At 38.1% G+C, this 25,774-nt stretch overlaps 1 protein-coding gene and 1 long non-coding RNA gene across 3 annotated transcripts in view; one reads left to right on the top strand and one right to left on the bottom strand.

Moving 5' to 3' along the window:
* The window catches only part of LOC102690192 (pro-neuregulin-3, membrane-bound isoform), a 424,542-nt gene that overhangs the window by 311,814 nt on the left and 86,954 nt on the right, over positions 1-25,774 (bottom strand). The gene's annotated exons all lie outside the window — the stretch shown is intronic.
* Positions 3,897-11,828, top strand: LOC138238429 (uncharacterized). 2 transcript variants are annotated; one of them, XR_011189458.1, is made up of 3 exons: positions 3,897-4,188; positions 4,483-4,732; positions 10,884-11,828. It is a non-coding gene; the product is annotated as an uncharacterized lncRNA (long non-coding RNA). The 2 variants fall into 2 exon arrangements; XR_011189459.1 differs by lacking the exon at positions 10,884-11,828 and adding an exon at positions 4,993-5,280.

Raw genomic sequence — 25,774 nt, 5'->3', positions numbered from 1 at the left:
CTGTGATTCTTCACACCCTTGTATTCAGCCAGAGAGAAATGAAACAGATTGCAGGATGCCAAATGGCATCTTCCTGTCCTGTTTGTTTATGTTTCAAAGACTTCTGACACTGCCCCTTTCCCTTGGATTCCATTGATATGTTAAAGTCTTGCCTACTTTTAATGTATAAAAAGGAAAGTATAACTTCTGTCCAGGGAGCATGTCTTACTGAGTGCTAGGGGAAACCCTTTCTCTGTGATATGCTTCCCTTCAGCTGATTGAATTAAAGATCTCCGACAATCTCCTAACCTGAGTGAAGACTGAGTTTTCTTTGACAGCAGTAATGTTTAAAGTTTAGCTTGGGACACTGAGCTTACTTAGGGTTGTAACTGTCCTGCAGTACCATGATTGCATAGCTCACATATTGGCAGGATGGCACCACAAGGTCTGATAGGATGGTTTTCCGTCACAATCTCTGTATTCACTACCCACTGCAGTCACTGCCATCCCAATCATCTGTGTTGACATGACAATGGGGACAGATACAGTACCAACCAGCACATTGCAACCAATGTAACAGTAACCAAATAAGCTGCATGAAACCTGCTGTTCCTACAATGACTGGAACAAGGCTAGGGCTGCCAGAAAACTCTAGGAAGGGCAAGTAGCCATCAGTCTCAGAAGGGAGGCTGAGACCCTGCTGTCTCTTTATTTTGAATGTTGAATCAGCAATTATTATTCCCCTTATATGCTCTAAATTTTGAAAATGTTAACTGATAATCTGCTTCTCTAACTGCTGCAGTCTTCAGAGGACAGGAAATAACATGATGTATTTTGAAAATACACACACTATCAGGCCATCTGCTTCCTTTTGACACCAGAAGCCCCACAGTACCTACAGCAGACATATGCATGTGTCATAAGACCAGCAAGACTGACTGATAAAGATTTCATATGCCTGGTCATCCACTAAGGATTACTGTTAAGCAGCAAAAATGTTAGATTCCTGTCCAACTTTGACCTCACCAAACCCAAATGACACCTAATCTATTGTTCTCTGACTGGATAAGATCCTGGAATGCAAAGAATTCCACAAATACTGTATTGAACAGAGGGCATTGGAGATATAATTTGAGCATTCAACTTCATGAATCAGCACCCCAAAATGAGTATTTCAAGCTGAACAATCTAATTAGGAACATAACATACAGATCTAAATGAAAAGATTTTAATACACTGGGTATTAGAAATAGGAAGCACTCCTTAGCGTGAACAGCTGTGGATACGTGAAAAAAACAACAAAGCCATACTGCTGGGATCCTCAAGGAAATGATTGATGACACACAGAAATCAATCAGCTATTAAAACCAAATAAGCAAGATGTGACAAATGACCTCCTCTCATTTGTAATCTTTCTTACACCTTTATGTTAGCATGACACCCAAACAAAATATAGTATCTTCCTCCTGTCTGGCTTCTGTATAGCCTAGCTGATCAATAGTATCCTCTACAATGAATAGTACAAGATTCCCTGCTTGGAAACAGTGCAAGAAACTCCCACTCCTAGCAGCCAAGATGTTATCCCAATCCTAGTTTCTAATATGCTAGGAAACAGAGAACACAGGTTTCAAAATTAATCTCATAAGAAGAGTGCACATTTCTAAAGATTGAATTCTTTTGATCGGGTGTCAAAAGCTACTCAGGTGGTGGTAGTATTAGTAGCACAGTTTTAACACATTTTCCAAGAAACACCACTATACAACAGCCTACATATGAAATATAACAGAAGCAAAACAACTAATGGGGGAATAAAAGCAGCTATTAAAAAGGGAGCCATTATTTGCATTTAAAAGTCAGAACAGTTGATGTTACAATTACGACTGGCATGTTATCAATTAAAATATATGTCCTCCCTATTTAAACATACAGTATGCTAAAGCATTGTGCAGATGTCATAGCGCATTTAAAATGTGTGCTTTGGCTTATACTGTATGGGACAATGTCAAAGCTTGTAATCAAAATTAGACTCACTCGGCAACCTAAAACTGCCAAACATTTCCTTTTGTCTTTGCCATAGCAGACCCAATAAGTAGATAGCCTGTTACCCAGAAAGCCACCCAGTGCTCTCAGATCTAAGAATCATCAGATGTTCTAAGTCACAATCATAGAAGGGATAAGCCTATCATTTATATATAATGGAACAAAACCATTGCTGTTTTGTGCTGTTTTTAGTAACAAAAACCATTAAAACTATTACAAAGAGGAACTGTATATCAATGCACATGTTGTCATGAATAACTGTAATATGAACAGTCAAGTTCTGGTTTATATACTGTAAATAGAAAGCAAAACTTTACGGTATCCAGGTTGAGCACAAAGAAGAATTGTAGAAAAAGGCTACAAAATGTTAGTGTTTCTTGCAATGTTGTAAGTTACAGACAAGGCTAATACTCAAAGAAAGAACAAGAACTTATAGACAGCTGCCAAAAACCTCAAAGGCAAAACCATAGCCAGAAAAAAAGAGCTAAAAGTGGACAGCAAAAAAAAATAGATCTTAATAGGATCCAAGGATCAGAAGAAAAATAGTGAAAAAAGAAGATAATGTGGACCAATCTTTCAGATGTGAAGCCCACAGAGAGTTACTATCAGACTAGTAGAAAACGTATTTCTTACTTCACTTTACTTAGGAATTCTATGTCATTTTAATTCCTTGAGTTATCACAAAGACAGGTCTGCTATTCCCATTAAAAAGACACAAGACTACAGTATATAATCAGTTTTTCTTTGTCATTGGTTTATAATATTCAACTTTGCACTTTGGTATGGCAAGAAAACAGGAGATTTATTTTTCTGTTTAGTCAAAACATAAGAATGTCTTCTTGAGAAAGAATGAATTTGATCTAGTGAAAAAATGGAACATCAACTAATTTCTATTACAGTATTTTCATGGTCAGTGCCAATGCGGAGCAGAACCGTGAAGGTAGTAATTTTGGGCAGATTGATTCATTCATACAGATATAGTACTTACTGTAGATACAACTAAGCAGCAGCAACAGAAACCCCATTGAAAATTAAGAGGCTGCTTCCTGAGTATGAAAAATGACTGCAGGCTTGAAAGCAGCCAATTGCAATTTAAAACCAAGTAGAAAGCCTGAACCTTTTCAGTCATCTTTGCCTGTGAAAGAATATCAACAGCAGGAGAGCCGGAACACTAATGCACTGCCAGCAACAGAGTTTCACACACCCACAACCTTTCCTGCTTTATAGGATTTCTACACTCTAATTCAGCTCTGTTATAAAAACATACCGATTTAGTCTGTGTTTCTACGTGGGGAAGCAAACCAGCACTAGAAACATGCAGTTCGTGTCCTTTTTAATGTTAAATTCATTCACAATTTGTGATCTCAGTCACACAGTGAATTTAAGATCTGGATTTAATTGGTTTGGCAAAACTGTGTTTCTCATCCAAAATGACAGCGTCATGGAGCGACATATTGGCATAACCTGCTTCGCTGAGGGCTGGTCTCCCGACCATAGGGCAAGGAGGCCAGGACCCGCAAGCAGGGTGACCAAGGGGTAGCTCCAGAGGTGAAGATGGGATGCAAGAGATGAGAGAGAGAGATCTCGTAGGTATTTATAGCGTTTGCTGTAGAGTTGCTGATGACGTCCTCGGGAGATGCGCACGTTTACTTGGAGCGCAGGATACGTTAAGTATGTCTTTGATAGGAAAATGAGTAATATTCATAGATATACTCTACGTCCTTTACGAAAGCTGTTTAAACGTAGTTTAGTGACGTTGTGCTGCTGTCCAGGTGATAACGGAAGGAAAGGTTTTGAATGGGAGATTTTCGAACGTAGCGGCGAATGTGCGTTTGCCGAGAGCAGCCCATTAAAAAATACAGGAGAAGAACTGGATAGTCGGACGCTAGGCGTTTTGAAAGGACAGGTTTACAACGGCGGTCTCGGTCTTGGGAAAGGCATGACCTGCAGATGAAGCTGGCAGATGTTGAAAAGCGACGAAGAGTTAGACCAACGGCTAGCTGGTACACGGATAACGAGGAAATCTGCGGTTCCTGGCTGAGATCAAACTGTGCATCGGAGCAGCAAACGGGAATATTGATTGCATGGTGTGGTTAGCGTCGTAGTACTATCTATGCAAGGAGACAGCGAGGCTCATGGAAGAGAGAGAGAGATGGGGGATCTCGTACTGTAGGTATTTATAGCATTTTGGATATGAATGGATTGTCAGGAGCGATATCTAATTACTGACAGCTGATTAAAGTTAGTTGTTGTCATCCCTCCCGAACTTTTGTTATAAACTCCATTAATTCATATTAAGGGAAACAACTTGAATGTATGTTTATTTCACATGCATGCACTGCGAACCCAAAAGGAAGTCATGTGTTACTTGTGTAGATTAATTAAAAATTATAATCATTTCTAAAAATGATTTAATAATATAATATCACCTGTTTATTAACCCTTTACAATTTCTTGCATTAGGAATTATCTTTTCACATACCCCAGCTTGCTCTCCATGAGACACACAGACAGGGAGAGAGCCTGGGGTCAGAGCGCAGGGTCTGCTATTGTACGGCACCCCTGGAGCAGTTAGGGATAAGGGCCTTACTCAGGAGCCCAACGAAGTAGGATTCCTCTGCTGGCTGCAGGATTTGAACCGGCAACCTTCCAGCCACAGGCGCAGAGCCACGGCTCCGCCTCAAATAAGAAGTTGTCCGCCCCAAATAATAATGTAAGAAGTTTATGTTTATACTGTATTGCACCTCCTCATTACATGACCCCTAATGGAGTCTCACATATCACAAAGTCATCAATTACCTAACTATTTTATCTTTGTCATATGGAAAGATGAATATGAAAACATATTTTGTACATTAATTTCCATTTAACTGTGAATAACTGTTGTTAGTTGCATGTTTGTATTGATTGTTATTTGCCTTATTATGGGACACTACGGATTGACATACCCGTACTGTACATGTACTTTTCTAGAAGTCATTCAATCTGGAGTATCTGTATGAGGAAACTGGAGTACCCAGAGGAAACCCAGATGAATGCAGGGAACATACAAACTCTGCACAGATAGCACCTTGGGTCCAGAATTGAACCCAGGACCACAGTGCTGCAAAACAGCAATGCTAATCACTGTGCCACCAAGCTGCCTGTTTTATATCTTTTGTAAAGATTATTTCAAGCATAGAACCATAAAGTACATTTTCACTGTTTTCCGTTTTTTTTGTCTGATGAATGTTTTCATGATTTCCATGACAAAAAAAAGCAATCACGAGATCTACCAAAGAAAACTGTTAAGGCGAAGAATATGAACTAAAAGCAGAAGCACTGTTTTGTTTCAAGCTATGAAAAATCAACACAATAATTACGATACGAGTGTTTGTATTTGGAGTTTCTCAAGGCAGACAGTATACTGCAGTGCTGAGGTTAATAACTGGAGTGTTTCTGACACATCATAAAGGCAAGGAAATGATTGGTTGAAACTGGCCTCTCGGCATGCTTTCCTCAGTGTTAAGAATTGTGATCTGCCATGGCTCTCTCCGTCTCCAATTCTAAAATGTTTCAGAGGCTAGTGCTTGTTGTACACAGAAAGACTTTTTAAACAATGCCTGCTTCCTCTACTGAGAGGATTAAGGAAACATTTACTCTCCTCCATTTTCACAAAGTCTTATTTAACAATGTCTCTGTATCCATGTTTTATTTTCCATTTATGACTATAGAAATAGGTGTGAGCTTTGATCACTCCCTGTTTTGCTTTCTGCCTTTGATTGTTCATACTGAACGCCAAAGAGATCCAAGGCTTCTTCCTTAGCAGGGAGATTGCTAGGATTTAAAGAAATAAGAGAGGTCTTAGGAGCTTTGGTCCAAATCTTCCTGTAATAATTCCAAAGAGATCAAGAGACACAAATTAAAGTTTTGTTTAATTGTGAATTGTGTTTTTTATTCTCACTCTTCCTTCATTTTAATTCACCTGGTAGATGCAGAATTATGACAATACCTTGTGGGTACTATGAGTCATTTTGTTGTTATAGATAGGAAAGTGTTCTGCATGAAGAATATGATTTTGGATGACTGAATGAACAATTAAGTGAAAAGTTTTATTCCCAGGCTACAGCCCCTTATTCTCTTCAACATAATGTAACAAAACCATGAGTGAAGAAGATGTCACGTGAAGGCTCCAGGGTGTAAGAAAAGCATGCCAAACAATGATATACATGACATTACCCCATCCCGTATTTTCAAAACTGAAATGTGATTTTAATTACAAATCCCATCAGTGCATCAAACCACTAAGAAAGGTAGTTTGTCAATACTGTGTGCATCTCTACTCTTTTTACTTTTTTTCTGGAACAACTGTATCATTAGACAGAATGTGCAGCATTTCAAATACAAGTACCATAAAAACTGAAGTCGCGACAACAGACTGCACAGTGAAATTGGAAAGTGCCCATGCAGTATGCGTTTAAGTGCAAGTGGATAAAGTACCAGCCTTCGACAATCTTCTGATGGTCCAGTTTTGAACTCCATTTCATTTTGCAGTGTCAGTGATCTCTTGCATTTCATCGGGTGTTTCAGAGTCTTTGTCCATTTGTATCTGCTAGTTTGGTTTCTTCTGTGCACAGTAAAACTGCTTAAGCAGTTTTGTGGTTTGATTCTTTTTATGTGACTGTGACTATGAGTACAATTTTTATTTCTGGATGGAGTTTTAGAAGCATTTTTGCCTTATGTAAAAGTGTGTTTATTTTTGAATGCTTTGTCTGTTTTGTCTGTATAAGTGTACATGCTTGGAGATGTGTGGAGGAAAGTTCAAAATGAGGATTTGTTGCTTTTAAATTCCTTTTAAAGAATTGTGTGTTTTTAATATTGCCTGTTGTTAGTGCATACATGTAATCAGTCAACCAATTCAGTCCACTACAATACAAAATGTAGTCCTTCATGAATCCACTTAATGAGAATTTTTTTTAATTAATGAGTATTACATAGTAACACTTCATATTTTTTTTTCCCTTTGAAGAGATTTCTGCAGAATCCTTAGTGTAGTGTAGGAAGACATCGTTCAGAATATTCTCAGGGATTCATAAGGATTCTACCCTCAGATTCATTAATTTTTTGTTCTACAGTAGGTTTCTTGCCTTGTATCATTTCTGTGGCTATAAGATTTAAAACAGAGCTTTAAAATGACAGGCCTCAGCAGCTGTAAATTAAAAACAGGTATAATGATTTGAACTTTAAAGTTTGATCACAGCCTCGATCTCAATGATTTCTCCTCTACGTTTAACCAAAAGATGACATTTACTGTACAGTATGGATATTAAGTAGACTAGACTCAATTATGAGTATACTAAGGCTCAATTACTGTATGTGAAGTCAGGGTGCTATGATGTCAATGTATTTCAACCCACCTTAGATACCCTTTACTTTCACTGCCCTCCACATGTTTAGAGCTTTCCCATTGTTTTCCACAATCACAAGTGATGGAACACATTTTTAAAAAGTAACAATACTTGGTAGGGCTTGCACAGTAAGTTGTCTTTATAAAAATATTTTAAAAAGCTTGAGTAATATTATTATAGCCTGCTGTAAAAAAAACATAAAAAATGCAACATTAAGCTTTATGTTTTAGAACACTTTGTCACGCCCGACATCCCTCCCTAGAGGGCGCTCCACTGCTCTCATTATTGTTCGTGTCATTTAGCTCTCCAGGTGTATCCTTTTAGTGTTATTATTTAAAGACCAGCTCTTCCAGTCCTCGGGGCTCATCATTAGGGTAAGATGTCGCGAGGCCCGCCTAGCACCAGGAAACCCTACGTCCGTCTCCTGAGGGCATAGGCCTCATCCCCGACACCTCCCGCTTCCTGAGCCCGGGGTCTGGAGGATCTCGCCCCGTCACCCTTGGACCTCCATGTTTCGTTTGTCCGTGTGCTCCCCCCTCCCGGGGATTTTAACTTTGTCGTGCTCCAGGATGGATTTCCAGTTTATGGACTTTCGGACCGTGCTTTGACCTGCCCTTGGACCCGTTTGGATTTGGATGCCGTTTTGTCTTCCCCGTACACTGTCTCACGGACTGTCACTATTATTTTGTGCACTATTAAACCCCTGTGTGTTCCTTTTTACCACGCCTCCTGTTTACTCCAGCTCTTACCGCATCGCATAGGGTCTTCTACAATATCTGACACGGATTCCAGTCCGTGTCCGTTACACACTTGGCCTGTATTTCTGACTACCTGTATACTGAAAGTCACATACTGTAGCTTTCCGTACTTCAAACTGATCACCCTCGTCCCTTGTTCACTGGGTGTGATGACCTGTGAAAAGTAAAACAAGCACACCAGATAATAGCTGAAAATGGTAACTGTTTGTAAAGTAAATAGTAATTTCATGAATCATAACTGCACATTTCAAAATTCTGTATGTTACTCCTTTATGTTTCCCAGGAATATGGGACCAAAAGAAAACACTTCTTTCCTCTTTGACTTCAAGTGCTGATCATATAAAAGTGTTAAAATATACCATCAAGAAGAAGATATGACTTTTGACATCTCTTTGGGACTTTACATTTTGTATAGTCTGCAGAATTTTGACAATGACAGAACACAGGATATTTAAATCTTAATTGGTTCTCATTCCAAATTCTAGGATGATATAACACTTCAAGGAATTGATAGCTGACTTATCTTGCATGAGAAACCTTTGTTGTAAAACATCAGATCTACTTTAGCCAAAAAGTCTAAACTGGATGAATCCCAAGTTAACTGCGGAGCTCTGTGCTGTGAACGTGTAATGGAAACACATGACGAGTGGTAAATGGATGATACTGGAGTATACAGTACATGGGGAGGAAGAACAATTCCACAACTTGAGTTACAGTACATTGGCCAAAATATAAGAAGGCTCTACAGTTGCTGTAGGGTTTTTCTCAACAGGTCAAGTAATTTTTATATCACCAACTACAGATGGTTTTTCTTGGCCAACCCTGCCTTGGTTGAATTTGATTTTTGTGCCCTCAAATATGGACTGGCTTCCTGTCTAGGGTGTTTCCAGCTTGCCCCCCAGTGTATGTTTCCTGAGATAGGCTCTGGGCCACTGACCCCGAATTGGATAAGTGGTTTTTGATGGTGATGGTTCTGTTTGGTTTTTCTTTCAACTTCAAAGCTGCTTTATTTTCTTTAAGAGATTTTGTCTATCAATTAGAGGTACCAGATATTAAATTCAAATTGAGACAGGCTGATAAGATTTTCGCAGACCTATTATGATTGCTGAATTACTCAACAACAAGCAATTGACTCCAAATCTTCCCAATACAAAATAAGGAGGTAACAAAAAAGTTACACTGAATTGGATTTTAGTAAACAAAAACTAAACGGGTTATATTTATCATACAAAGGTTTTATCATACATACATATTTATCATTCCCCCCATGAGAAATGATTATTATTAGGATTTGTAGCGAAAATGCTAGTCTTCCAACACTTTTGGAAGACACTGTGTAAGTTTACAAATAGCTGTACAAATAGCTCTATATTTTAATATCATGAGGATGAGAAGAAAAAACACTGAATGTCAATAGGTCAAACTGAAAGCTAATATTTTGTTTTCAAATTTGATTTTGTTGTTAAGTACAAAAAAGCAGTACTGCCATTTATCCTTAGTAAGTTAACAAAATCCGTGAAGGACACTATAGGACCTCATTGATAGGTTAATTAGTGTTTGACAACAAAAAAAAAAGCTAAGAAAGGTTACAAACCTGTGGAGACCAATTGGACCATCTAGCTCAATAAAGTTTGTATTGGATAATTAATCCAAGAGTGTATAGTGGTTGTTTGAAAGAAATCAGAGTGTCAGCATCAACAACATGGAATGTAATAGTAGCTTGTTCCAGACTTCCAAATCCCTTTGTTGCAGAATTGTGCATCCTGTTCTCAGTTTTACTACTTGGGCTACTTTTAAGACAAATTGAAAATATTTTCAAAATTTAGGGTTACTGTTAACTTGTTAATTTTCAGCTTCTATTCATGTTTGTGCTCATTGGTTCTAAATCTTTGTGTTGAGTTTGACAGAAAAAAGAGATGGGTTTCCTGATTACACCAGTGTTGTACCCTTTTGATAGTACAACCCAAACCCCTAGCAGTGATTCACTTAAATATATCATCTATTAATCATACCATGTCCCAGTCACTGAAGCTCAGACTACTGATTTGTAGTATCACCGGCAATGCTTTTGACAGAAATGCTAAAAATAACTAAAAACTATGTATTTACAGTATGTCACAGTACATACAATCTACATGCAGTATGTTACATACAAGCTTGATCATCTGTATAACCACCTGTTCTACAACAATTACATACACTATATTACCTCTTCAGAATTATTCCTGAGTACATTCATGTCTTACTTGAACTGTATGAAACAATAACCACTCTCCATGAACTAAGCAACCATTTCAATGGCTTTCATCTATATAGACATTTCACAATGCTGGCAGAACTGGAAACAAGGGGACAACTCATGGAGAAATGTACAATAAAGAAAAGATTTTACCTTGGAGAGAAGGATTAAAGTAGTAAATATATTGTTTTCCCATACATATATTACAGTATGTGCAATATAATGTGTTAATACTGTATTTAGATATTAAAAACATTAAAAACTAAAAATATGTTGCAATCATTTTTTGTTTAAATTTTAGTTAAATTTAAATAGTTTTTCTTCCAATAAATTCATTTATTTCCTGTGGTGCTGTTTATGAGAATGAGTGGGCAGTGTGAAATGCTGTTAAAAGCATGGAACTAATGGTACAAACATGAGACAATCAGTTGCTACAGAAATCTAGAATGACACTTTTCTGCCTTTTTTTCCCTTATGCAGATTCCCTATTGCAGAGCTGCAGAGCTCATGGTCTTCCTGAGGTATATTGGCTCCCCGACAAGCCCGGGGTGAAGAGAAAGCAGCACAGTGGTGAATAAATGAAAGAACAAACAGAAAAAACACAACAGGAGGTTACACAAAGCTCCAAAGAACAGCAAATGAGCCCCAGGGAGGCATGCAAACAAGCAAATAAACAGCATAATACTGCCAAGCAGCCAAACTGCAGAGCTACACAGGGACACAGCACTCCATTCCACTGCAAGTCCACGAACAACACCCATCCTCACTTGCCGCACACAGGCACATGCACTGCACACAGCCCCACAAAAGCAATCTGAAATCAAGCAATGCACACACTGGAGGCCATCTGTTCCCAACACAGGCAGGAGGAAAAAGAAACCTCTGAGGGCGGAGATCTTAACAGACAGACAAGTATTACTCTCCTGCTCCCACACGACTGTAATGAATACGCCCCTGCATATAACAGGGATCTCAGCCGCCCGAGCCGGGAGAGGTCTTCTTTAGCCGGCAACTTCCCTGTTGAGTGACGCTGGAGACCTGGGTTTGTGTCCAGACAGTGAGGGACGAACTGGCAGAGCAGGAGCGGTAAGGGCGGAAACCCAAAAGAACCGTTACAATGGTGGCCTGTACATGGATGGCCCTTTGCTGAGGATGGCGAATTAAGCTGAGGGAGAATGTAATGAATACGCCCCTGCGTATAACAGGGATCTCAGTTGCCCGTTTTGAGGGAGGTCTCCCCTCAGCTCAGCCGGCAAGTTTCCTGTTGTGCAATGCCGGAGACCCTGATTCGTGCCCAGGCAGTGAAGGGCGGAAACTCAAAGGACTGTTACACAACACATACATACATAAATATAACTGTGTGGGGAAAGGGACAGTGTCTCTTTAGTCTTTAGTTATAAAGTTATTCCATTCAAGTCTTCAGACTCCTGCCAGGTTGAGCCAATGTGCATCAATAATACAAGGATCCAGGGGCAAAAGAGGAAGTGACATACAGATGTTGTGTACTAAGGAGTGAAAATATAAAAAGAGTTGTGGGGAGTTTAAAACAAACTTAGCAGCAGTATTGTTGAATCCGACTTCTTGATAATTTTTAAAGAATGGTATTCTAAGATGAGAGGCATGGTGGCACAGTGATTAGCAAGGCTGCCTCGTGGCACTGTCACCCACAGTTCAATTCCAGACCTGGGGTGCTGTCTGTGTGGAGTTTGTATGTTCTCCCAATGTTTGCAAGGGTTTCCTCTGGCTACTCCAATTGTCCCTGCAGTCCAAAAACAAACTGGTAGCTTAATTGGCTTCTGGGAAAATAAACTCTGGTGTGATTCTATGCGTGTTTGTATCTATGTCTGCCTTACAATGGACTGACATACTGTCCTCTCCAGGATGAACCCTGTCTTACAACCATTGCTTGCCAGGAACTGGATGAATGGATGGTATTCTGGGATTGATTAACTACTAGCTGCTTAACAGACAAGATGAGCTCAATCAACTTCTCTTGCATGGTAACTTTGTACAGTACACATTCCCACATATGTTCACATTCACAGAATACAACCTCCAAAGGCTCAATGTCAACAGGCTGCTTAAATGAAGTACTGTGAAGCATCCCAAGTGTCCTGAAATGCAGGCTACACCCACAATATCAGAGTGTTCCTTCATTATTAATGAAAACTTGTTAATTACATCCAAATAAACAAAAGCTTTGCATCAGTATTGTTAATTACAAGACTTTTTAATAGCCCCAATATACTCCCCTGGGTACTGAAACCAGCAGGAGCAACTCTAAACCCATGTCTGAATTTAATAGAAGTTGCCATAAACTGGATTTGACATGATGTAAAACAACCCAGGAGGGTGCCTGTCAGACAGGCAGCCAGCTTTTGAATGAGAACGGCCCAGCGGTGGGGGGTAGGGTAAATTTATCAGAGTTGCCTACAAATTTCCAAACACAGAGCACTGTGAATAAAATAATCTTTTGTGATCCTGATAGCCCTTGAATTTTGTTCCTGGTTCTCTTTAAATCTATAAGAAAATTAATCTTAAATGGCAGTTATAAATGTCCTTTTTATTCTGTTAATTTGTCAATGTTTATACATAAAATAATCTTAAATTAATTTAAGTGGAATGAAAATGCATTAATTTACTGTATAGTATAAAGTTGTGCAGGCCTTTCTTTGTTGCCAGAATAACTGTATAGTAAGATATGTCCATCATTTCAATACAAACATTCTTGTGGCAATCTAAGTCAATTATGCAAATATATCTGACTGTTAAAATATATTTAATTAACATTAATTCATCTTTGGAATTAATAGTTAAAATATGACAATGGATTATAGCACAATAGTAGTTTATATAAATAGTATAATACTAGTATACTTCTATAATTTGTATAATACTTGTATAATACACAAATACTTGCTAACGTTTGAAATTCGACAGATCTTTGTTTACTTTAAAATATCATTATTTTGTAAACGAAAGCAGACTATTCCTTTATAATTGAATGAGTATTTTATACAGGGGAACTCTCACCCTAACACATTCTCACAATGCTTACACATCCATTTTGAAATTTAGCAGTTTGGTAATCTGGCAGGAAGAATCGAAGGACATTTGGTACACATGGTACCATGGGTACAAAGCTAACTTTGACAAGATAATACTACAAATGTTTGTTGAACAGAAATATTAAAAAGAAACTGTCAGTACTAGTATACAACTTCAAAATACTGTAAAACAAAACATAAATTAATCTAATTTTTATGACTAATGACATTAGTATGGACTGATAACAAATAGGTGTTTAAAAATATACTGTATACTTCGTATTGAATCATAGGAGTAAGATTGTGAAAGATCAAACGGTCTTTGATCAACGAACAAACTCCATAGACCAAAATAGGAGTAGACTTACAATGCAGTAACTGCTATCACAATGTATTTTTGCCAATAAAATCGTAAAAGGAAGGATAACAAAGACTAGTCAATCTCACACAAATGCACCTAATAACAATCAGCACCAAACTAGCTACAGTACATAAATTGAACTTAAACACCTCCCTTCGCTTTCATCTCAAGCATCCCTCCTTCACCCCATCTCCACCTTGCAGCTACCCTTGGGCTCACTCATTCTGATGGGGGTTCAAGCCTGTTTGCCCTACAGCAGGACGCTTTCCATTAACCAAAAGGGTTAAGCCAAATTTTTCTCACAAAGTATACCAAGCATTCACAAGCATTCAATCCTTGGATGTTGTTGTCCCTAGTGAATCAGGGTTATTTCCTTAATTATAATCTGTTCATAAAAAAATATATTTTTTTAATTTCTTAAACAGATAATTTTTTATGCAATACATACTGTAAATCCACTGCTTTGGATGTATCACTGCCAATAATTTGAACAAACACATTGGCACCCCCTTATAACAATCTAAACAACTCTCAGCAGGTTACCAATTAAAGATGTACGGAAGTCAGGTTGGGCTACACTACCAGAAACTCCTAAGCAGTTATTATTAATTCATATTTTCATTTGGCAGTGCAGCATATTTCAAAATCTCACATTGAAAACTTCTCATGATTCTTTGATTTGTATTTTGGCTCTTATTTTGGAGAGTTTGCTTGAGGTTTATTAGATTTGAAGCTGTCTTGGGTTTCCTGTGCTTTCTGACCAGATGCAACTTCTTTCAGCTAGCTAGATGCCTGTGAGCTTGCAGTGTTATCACTGAGAGCTGCATCCATCCTCTGACCAGCACTTCAGTCTGCTGCCTTCAGTATGGAACAAAAGTGGGACATGCGTTTACCACAGTTAACATCTCTCCTGCCCTGTTGTACAACACTGATTTGCAGCAGTCACCCAGGTGACTGTAGATTACAAAAAGAAGGTTAAAAACAAGAAACTAATTGGTGCCAATTTCATGTCAAATAGGAAAAGGAAATGAAACATACATGTGGGCTCTGATGAGCAAGGAAAGAGCTATAATATAATAGGTTTTAATGTGATAACCAATATGTGAAGTTAAGCACCATTTATCTAAAACAATTTGACATTAAACTATTACGGAATAGTAATAGTGCTTTGCTTTGCTGCACTATTGTACTTCCCAGGTTCGTTTTTACAGACAAGATGCACCTTATAGCTGCCATGTAAGTCATTCCCACTCCTCTGTGTGACTTCTTGATACTGGCTTCCCTGGACTAAAAGCTAATAAACTACTTGAAGTTTAGCGGCTTGTGCAATTATAAAACATCTCTAACAAAATCCCTGAATGGACTGGTCCTCAGCAAAGGCTTCAGCCCTGAGTCTGTCAACGGGGTTTCTGCCAAGCAGTGCTGACATTTGATGCCCAGTGAATAACTACCCACTTATTTTATTAATAACGAATTAAGCCTGATTATCCTTGCCTCGAAGGAGTGATGAATTGTGAACTCATGAGCCACAGATGCTTTCTCACTCCCTGTTCTTCAAGGCTGTATTTTTCTTCTGTTCTGCTAGGTCTCTATCCTGTTGATACTGTCCATATTCAGGGTCTGTAACTGTCACCCCCAGGGGAAGAGTTTTATACCTCCATTATTGATAAGAAGAGAATAAAAAGAAAGGTCAAAGAAGGAAGTATGAACCTGAAGTCAGGGAGAAAAATAGGAAAAGACAGGTCTCTTTTGCTTGTTGGGCCTTGAGACTTGTATATACAGTAACTTGTATCCTTGTCATCTCCCCAGGGGCTGTGTGCCCGAAGGGGTCAATGGGTTCATAGTCTGCAAATAGATAGAGATATATAACTCAATGTCTGTAGAATAAATGGTTGTTAACATTAAGTTCCCTTGCATGCTGCAAATAAAAAATAATTCAGCCATGAAACACTTTTTTTTCAGGAGTATCTAAGCAGATGCATAATTTTATTCTCTCAAAGGTCACAGCTTAAATAAAATCTTGTGATGGTACACGCATGTTTGCAGTTCTCAGGCAATTACAGTCATCACTCTGCCAAGGAAGAGAAAATGGATGTTTTTTTTTTCTAAATTATGCACATGCCCGTGCCTAACTGGAACAGAAGGTATTATTTCTTTGCACATGGTGTGATGGTTATTTGACACATTATCGATACTGATTCAATGAAACCCTTCAAAACCATTGCGATACAGATCTTAAAAACATGAGTGCATGAAAAAGTTCAAAATGACAGGAGGCCATGTTTGCACCATATTGATTATTTGATGGCTAGTAGCTTATTGATCTGAGGATCTCATCTAGTCTTTTCTGGAAGGATTCAGGAGAATCTGTCCTTGGATCAATTAACAATGACCAGCCTATCAAGCTTACATGCATGGTTTCTTCTTATTTGAAACCCAGCTTATGTCTTTCTGTTTCTGGTACTGGCTGAATGGTAATGAATATTGTACAAGCAAGATGTCTGCTGTTTGGAAGGAACATCAAGCACATCATACACAAATAGCAGGTGTGTCATTTTATTTAACTGAATGGGAAGGCACCAGATTCAGAAGAAAGGCTCACTTTAATGGAATGGGGGTTACAAGACACTCTAAAAAAAGAAATGGGATCAGCATCCTGGCATTTGCTAACAATGCTTTGAGTTAATACAAGAATAGGAAGGTTAAATACCCTTGAGGCTATGTGTGCAATATGTAAAGCACTTAGAGTCATGTCTGTGGTTTTAAATGGCCAACGTTTTAAATTGAATGAAGGCTGCCTTATACAGCTCAAATGGGTTAAGCAGGATTAAGATCTTTGAGCTGTCTTACTCCAAATGCCCATCCATAAAACCTGGGGGGAACCTATAATAAATTAATTGAATAGGAATGTAAAATAGAAAGACACTAAGAACAGACTATTTACTACTGGAAAGTTAATTTTGCTGGACACTGTAGAATTCATTCATTCAAGACTCACTCAAGATACACAGCTGTGTTAAGCTTGAGTTTGCTGTACAAAACCTTTTTGAAAACCTTCAAAAAAAAGTACCTCAATTACAAGTCAGTCAAGGAGTCTTGAAATAGACAACATACCCACCTTCAGCCAAAGATAAATAACAAGTCCTACTCACATAATGTACTACTAGTATGTTAGACTACAGTATACTGTATGTGTTTTCTATATACAAATCTATAAGTAATTCCTAATACATTCCTAGTCATTTCTAGTGCAATGAACATTATTAAGTGCTTGAATACTTATAGCACTGCAAAAAAAAAACAACACTAAATTGATTTGGTTGTCTATTATATGAAAATAATTTTGGGTTTAACAGGTACTTTTTCTTGGTCTCTAATGTGTTCACTTAATCAGATTCATTGAATACACTGACCAATGAAAGCATTCCTTGATGCCTGACTAATTGACCAATTTTCACCAAAATCTAAATAAACATATTGTACATTTAGTTTCAGCTATGCCCAATTTAAATTGCTAGCATTTTACAAATAAATTATTAATTACAGTATAATAATGTACCTACAATGTAAGCACAATATAAATTTCATTACTTAAATTCAGTGTGATAATTTCTAGCATTGTCAATATTTCTATATAAACAAGAGATTTATTTATTTGCAAAATTCTGCCAAGAAGATAGATGAGAGTGATACTTTATCACATCATGTACTGAACAAGTATGATACAGTGCTCAACAGTACTGATTCATTTTAATGTGGATCATTTCACCACAATTTCTGTATATTTGTAAGTATTTGGGGGAAATGTTATGAAAAACAAAATATCTCTTGCTGGGAAGTGAAAATGCCAAGCTGGAGTTTGCAATACCTTGTAGATTCACTGACCATCACAGACGCCAGTAGTTAAAATCATACTGGTTATGAAGTGATATAGTTATAAAAAGGTCCATTTACACAGAGCTCCTCAGCAACAATGTACTGTGTTATTTCTGAAGAATGCTCAGACAGCACCTTTTTTCTACGTCCATGGAGAAAAGTCAATTTTCCATGAACAAAAATGGACAGCAGTGACCGCTGATCAAAGAGCTCTCTGAGATTTCAAACCCCAATCTCATCATTTCATGAAGATTTTATCAGTGTCCTTCAGGAGGTAGAGATGTGTCATTTCTAACCATTTTTCCATTGTGTGCTGATTAAGAAAACACATCAGTTTCCTTATTGCTTTATCCCCTGCTGTGTGACAGCTTGGTTTCTTAATGAAGCTGAAGTTCTCCCTCCCCAGATGAAGCAATTGCAGTCTGTTTAGATAAAACAAGGCGCTGTTCCCCAGCATATCTACATTGTATTCCAGAAAAGCACTCTAAAAGGCACAGACTGGAACAATTTTTAAAATTATTAATTTATTTTTTTTTAATTTTGGATGAGCCACGTTTTCTTGTACTGACATCTTGTCTGACTGTTTTTTTATGATAACAATCTAAGGATTGTTATAATTTGCTTTTCAGATCTGCTCAAAAGCAGATTTGCTTTTAAGATCTTATTCACATCAATGCTTTGATGTAGAAAGCTTTACTATAGGCATAGGCTTAATAATACATTGAAAAAACTATTTAATTTCAGTGCATACACTGTTTTTATGGTGATGTTTGCATCAAAATCTGGAACAGAAAGGACTTTTTCACATGAAACTGTCAAACACATCTTTGTGGTTTAACTGCAAATAAAAAACTGCAGATGAAGATATTAGATACTACAGTATTATGTTACCAGAGTGAGGGGACTGACAATTGCCTTCTTCTTCTCTTTCAGAGTCACTTCTTACCCATTTTCTTTCTACAGATTGAACAGTAACAACCTTATTGGTTCATCATCAGCAAGACAGATGCATTCCCTTTTGCTTTGTGCTTGCTTTGTTTTTGTCCCATATTCATACAATACTGTTTTTGTTCATTTTATTTAATGGCTACTTATTTTTCAGTGCTCTCACCAGTTTTAAAATTTACAATAGAGAATTAACAAAGCTTTTGTTACACTTTGACCCCACAGTGCAAACAGAGGTGACACAGCTGTCGGTGTGTACAGTCTGACACACTGATAAGACTGTAAGTTTGTGGCGGCCTTTCCAGTTGGAGGGATCACTGCTGTAACACATGTCAAAGAAACCCTGGTCAGTTTCATTCATCTGAACTCCAAGTGCACACTGCCATACAAGGAAGATCCAGTTGAATTCTACCAATGACACAGCCAAGACTGAACTGACGCCTTTGTTACATGGCTCAATTAGGCAAAGGTTTTTAGCAGTTGATCATCTCAATACCCTTTCAAAAACTGTCTCAGTTAAACAAAACCTAAATCCACTTGTATAGTACCTCGGGTTTAGAGAAGCAAATCACTCATTAGCCTGTCCCACCAACAAATACTTATTGAATGACATTACAAAACAATAGTGAATAACATTTCTTAGGGTTTAGGAAATTGCCATCTCTTTAGGGACTATGCAAAAAATGCAAGTAAACATTCTGGTTGGTGCATGGACTAGATATTCCCACCAGCACTCATCTGTTCACTCTGCATTCCTGAGTGCCTGGTTTCCAGGCCTTGGAGTTCCACCACTGTTAAAGAAACTATTTACTCAGATTTTCTGCAAAAATGGAGTAGTCCAAAACCTTCTGTGAATAGGTTATTCTAAAGTGTGGTGTTTTTAATAAATATGAATTGCAATTAGGTAAGTAGTGAATGCCCAAGAGATTAAAACAAAATTGTAAAGTATTTATATCACTTCTATCACTTCAACAGCTGGGAAAATTATACTAAAGCCTTTAAATATAGCCAAGTTTGGAAAAAACCTAATTGTATCACCTATGGTTAACTGTGATTTATGTCTTATGCCTGCAATTGCTATGGAACCCACAATGATCTTTATTGTTTTTTACTTGAGATAATAGCTCAGGTTGGTGGAGATGTTGTCTGTGTGCTCTTCACCACCACATGTTTCCCCTCTGAGTGAGTTCTGTGCATACATCAACTCCACCCCCCACCCCCATTTTCCCCTCCTCTCCTGTCCCCTCCCAGTTGCCCAGATGGTGGGGACAGGCTGCAATCTCCTTATGATCTTAAATAGTGGTGCAACGAGAGGAGAATTCATTTTCAGGAAACAGAGCTAAGACATTTTGTATGCTGCCAGGGGGCTCTCCACCCCTCCAGATTCTCACTGGAACCTGCTTTCCCATAATTGAGAAGCAAACAGACAGCTAGAACAAACTGTCACTTACACAGGCTACATAACAGTGACAAGGCACAGCAATATCTAAATTGTACAATTTTAACTTGATCATACACAGAAATTAGACATATTTCTCTCACTTTTTTCAAAGTTATAAGACTTAGGTTTTGAGTGTACATCTTAAAAAGGATGTACCTCCAAACAAAACATCCTGCACCATTCCTGTTACATAATCATTATAAGTGCAGGTTTTACTTCTGTATCACATCGGCTATTAATTCAATCTGACTGTAGTCAGCTTGAACATTTCGTAGGTCCTCACGGACTACAAGAAGCCAGTCAACAGAGCTGCACACTCCGCAACTGACCGGGTGCTCTTGCTGTCTGCAGATGAGGTGAGGAGATCTCTGCTAGAAGTGAACACACGCGAGGCTGCAGGACCCGACGGCATACCCAGTCACGTCCTCAGAGCCTGAGCCAATCAACTGGCGGGTGTATTCACAGACATTTTCAACATGTCTCTGGCCCAAGCCGTAGTCCCCACCTGCTTCAAGACAACCACCATCATCCCAATACCAAAGAAAACCACAGCGACATGTCTTAATGACTACTGACCGGTGGCACTAACACCTGTCATCATGAAGTGCTTCGAGAGGCTGGTCATGAAGCACATTAAAGACACCATTCCAAACACACTGGGCCCGTACCAATTTGCCTACCGGCCCAACAGATCCACAGACGACACAATCTCCATTGCCATACACACTGCCCTATCACACCTGGATAAAAAGAACACATACACAAGACTACTATTGATAGACTTCAGCTCAGCTTTTAACACTATCATTCCAGAGAAACTAGTAAAGAAACTCAGTACACAGGGTCTCGACACCACCCTCTGCAACTGGATTCGGGACTTTCTGGCAGGCAGACCTCAGGCTGTCACGCTTGGAAACCACACCTCGCATCTCCGGACTACCAGACTCAGAGAGTTTTTACCCGCGCACTATCAAACTATTTAACTCCCAGCCTCTCTCACCTAGGATCTGAACCTTACAGTGCTTTCTTTCTTACCAAAAAACATCGAAATCCACCTCTACCTCAGATGTCAAAAAGCTCACTCCCCATAATTTTCTATACTTTATTTCATTCTGTTGATGTATGTTTTTGCACATCTGATGTTGTTTTCCACATTACGTTACCTTTTGTTGTTTTGCACACTGCCTGTTGTCTCTGTCTTTCTTTTATTATACAATTGTATTGTTGTTGTTTTTTGTACTACTTATCGTCTGAAAGCTAGCTAAATAGCATTTCATTATACCATATACCTGTATATGCGTATAATGACAATAAACTTGAACCTGAACTTGAACTTGAATCACCGTGTTAAGATTTACATTGTTGAAACAGTAGAAGGGATCATTGATTCAGCCCGAAGCTTGACTCTCTCTATTGTAGTCATTAACTTGTTCCAGGAACTTTTGTTTGGCTTTGGAATCTTCAAGCTCTCACCAATTTAAACTGTCGATTTTTTTGTTCATTGTCCCCTGTCTGCAGATCAGGACTCTCACAACCCATTAACTGTCAGTAGTTAACTAATGTTAGACACTAATGATCAATGTCTGAAGAGGAAAGAGTAGTGATTGGTTAAAGAAGCTTTACTAAATTGCAGCATTTCTTTTTCAAAGCATGAAGATCATAGCTTTCAAAGGTCCTTTTTTTTCTAACTACATAATCTCCAGATAAATTTCAAAATGGATGTTTAAGTGGAATAAGGACCACTTTTGTTCCAGAAAATGGGGATTAAAAAAAGATTCTTTAAGTCTACCTCAAAGCCTTATAAATGAAAAGTAACAAAATGCCCTTTTTGAGTTTACTTTACTGTTAGTAGGCTTCATTTCTGTGTTGAACATTACAGATAATTGATCTGGAAAGCACCCTACAACTTAAATAACTATGTTCTATGTGACAGCATGTGATCTCCTCTAACATGGCACTGGTTACTAATTAGTGCTTACATGGCACTGATTACTAATCAGTGTCTGTTAGACCGATTCACGTTTAGCATTATGTACAGCACATCTAAGCACAGTTTAGATGGAGATAAGAAGCACAAAACCATTTCCATTTTGCCAGGTTTAGGAGTACAGTGTAAATCTCTGTTTCAGAAATTGCAAAGCACAGTTGCTTCCTTATTACTGTTTGAAGTACTGTAGATGAGGATCATTTTGGAAATTAACATAGCCATGTTGCATCTTATTGTGCTGTTTACAGGTCATTTGACATTGTAATTAAAAACATCAAACAGCTCAAAAACAATTGCTTTGCTTCTTAAGAGGTAATAAATACCTGCTCCTCTAATCACCCCAAATAATATGATTGCAAGAGTGACATAATGTCTTCTTTGTTATTTCTGCTTAATGGATTACTATGAACGATGCAATAATTCTTGATTAAAATTAAAACAAAGACTTCTGTCATGTGAGAAATTTAACATAGAGACCAATTAGCCATGCAGAAAGAGACCCCTTGAAGAGAAAGGCAGAAGGAATAATTGTGAGGCCCCTGTATCAAAAGGGTAACCATGACACATTCACTGTGCTCAAAGGTGTAAGAATTTCACAGCAGAGCTCTCAAAGTCCTGAAGAAACATGTTGCTTAAGGAGCATGTGATATAAATCAAGAGTTGGTGGGATCATATTTTTTGTTCTCTTTCATTCGGAGTGTCTAATAACATATTTAGTTGCTTTAACACACATAAAAAATTAATAGCTAAATGGAGTTATATTAGTAGGCTCTAAACAGACTTACTGTCCATTAGTAGGTTCTGTATGAGAAGGGCTGCTGTGAGTGTCTTCACAGCTGGATGGTGGGCTCAAGAGTGACTAAGCCAGCAGAGACTTTGAGAGTAAAGCTTGAGCCTCCTAGTTTGAATATTCCCCGTCTGAGCCTGGGTTAGGCCCTTAACTAACCTTGAGTAGGGTTTCCAAAGCGGTAGTGTGTCAGCTGGATGAGTACCTCAGGGATTGCTGGGGCTCACCTTGGCCAGAACATCTCTGTTTGCTTCACATGACAACTCTGACTTAACAGGCACCAATTAGCTTTTATTGCTGTCTTCTAGAGACCCATTACTCATACAGACTCCCCTGTAATTCACTGTGGAACTCCTGGTGTGTAAAACAGTACAGCTCCACAGTGCATTATGTCTGCAAAGAAAGCTTGTCCATTCTTCATACTGTGAGTGAGCTCTGCTTTACAAGAGATGCATTGGCAATTGACAAGCCCATATCGAAAAAGCATCCAAAGAAAGAAGAAGTGGTAAGGGAATTTTCTTTAAAAAGACAGGACACCTTAATAAGGATATTTAGCAAAGAGGAAAAAAGCGACTGATCAATCAAGTTTTTATTTATTACAACTGCAGCAGCCTCTTGTTAGATTTCATTTGCCACAGATTTCTGTCTTTCATGGAATGAGAGACCATATAAGGAAAATAAGTGCCCTGCCCTCATTCTCTTGTTATTGATAGGATTTGTTCATCACATCAGTAGTTCATTTCAGAGTGTCACAAAAGATTTGAAAATATAACCTACCTATCCTCCAGAAATTTTATCTGCTAACAGAATTTCTTCTGTTGGAAAGATTGCCTTAAAATTCAAGTCTTTCTGGAGGTGCTCATGAGCTGGGTGACAATCTGATTACTTTCTCATTGACTAAACTCAGTGTGCACATCTGATTCTTTCTTTTTGCCAAAGTGATTGCAGTGCCTTTAGATAAAAGAAGACAAATATGCACCAACATATGGTATTGGAAAACACAATGCTGTAAACAAGAAAACACACTGACCTAGGCTAAATAACACACCAGCTGTTTCTGAATGGTGAAGCTGCAATATTTTATTATGCATGACTATTATCTAATCCAATTACCATCATTTGTTGGGGAAGATTAAAAAAAATCTGAAATGTCCATCAAATGAGAGTCATCTAAACTCAAGTGTTTCTTCAAGAAACTCATCAGAAGTTATGCAAGCCATGAAGACTTTGGTAGCAGTGTCTTCATGGTGGGGCTCAATTGTCTTTTATATTCTAAAACTGTCAAAACAGAAATGCTAAAACAGGTTTTTGCTTTGGAAACATTATTCCCTACTATTTGAACATACGTATGTAAATACCCAGGAAATGGGCATCTGCATCAATGAGATCTTCGTAGTTTTTCACACTGCTAGAAAATCACTTCATTTTGGATGATGAAAAAAAAGAAAAGAAAATAATCAAAACAAAAAGCCAAAAAATCCTGTATTAATAATAAAAAGTATAGATTTTATAGATTTATAGATTTTTAAACAGAGATAAAATGTTATAGTAGTGTAAAGTGTAGAGCATGCTGGCACACCAGTCACTACTTCCGTGTCACAACCCTTTGAATTTTAAGTTGTATTCCAAGCATGTACATGTTTTGTGTGATTTTGCAGGCTCTCCTGTTTTCATATGTTTTTTAAAGGTACTTGGATTTCCTCCACCTTCCAAAGACATGCTGGTGAGGCTAATTGGTGCCTCTAAATTGACTTTGTGTGTGCCCTAGATAAAGGATGGATAGATGGATTGTACGATGCATTAGCTTGACTTTGTGCAAAATTCAGTTTAGTACAGCCCACTACCTGAGGGATACTGGCGTAAAAGAGTAAGTGTCACACCCCCCTCGTAAAAGCCGTTCCATTCCTGTCATGTCCCACACTCTAAATCACAAATGGCATTGCATTCCCAAAACCATTGTTTTACAATCTCATTCCTAATTGAACCCATCACATTCACACATGCACTAGATTCCACAACTTCTCACTCCCAAACCAATTATCCAACCACATCCCTTTCCTTTCAGTATTTAAACTTCACTCACACACCTACCCATGCTCACTATTAAGAAGCCTCCAGTAGTATTCTTTTGTGTATGTTTCTAAGCCTTTTGACTGATCTCCTGGTACCAAATCTTTGCTCCTGGCTTTTGACCATGCCTTTTGGATTTCATTTTTGGATTGTCTTTTGGATTTCTCTTGTTACTGGACTCACTGCCTCCCTAATTGACCTAGCCCCTGGATTGTGTCTTTTGGATTGTCCCTGTGCTACTATCTGTGGGATTCATGGTTATGCATCCTCCTATTCTACCAATAGATTCCCTGACAGTAAGTACAAAGGGATGTAGCCAGACATACTCTTGGTGAGAAAGAAATACTTACTTAGCATTCTTAAATAGATTAAAGGTATTGGATCTTATTAGCTTGGGACAGGGAAGATCATGCTGGGCAATATGCTCAAAACATTTCCAATACTACAACTACTCAATGAGATCCTACAAGAAACAGCTTAAGTTAGTGTTTCAAGCAAATAAACAAGAAGCTTCATATTTACAAGAACAAAAATTTAATTGTTACAGTTTAAGCCTTCAAAACCCTTCACCCCTACATTAAGTTCCCTTTTGATTTTTACAGTAATCATAACCTTTTTGGTTGGTTGTTTTGTTTGTTCATTGCAGATCACTTCTTTTTTTTAACACTATCCTGTTGAATCCACAAGTGAAGTTGATAATGATGAAGCAATTAATAAACCTGCAATTTCTGTAATGGGCTCCCAAGTTGTTCTGGCTGCTAAGGCCATGAAGATGTTATAATAAGTCAATAAGCATCATATAATACTGCACAACATGTTCTCACCATTGTTTCAGATCAGAGTATATGACTTTACTT

This window comes from Lepisosteus oculatus, chromosome 4 (genome assembly GCF_040954835.1).
Source record: "Lepisosteus oculatus isolate fLepOcu1 chromosome 4, fLepOcu1.hap2, whole genome shotgun sequence".
Taxonomy (NCBI): domain Eukaryota; kingdom Metazoa; phylum Chordata; class Actinopteri; order Semionotiformes; family Lepisosteidae; genus Lepisosteus; species Lepisosteus oculatus.
The sequence above is the reverse complement of the archived record's forward strand: the minus strand, read 5'-3'. Positions and strand labels throughout refer to the sequence as shown.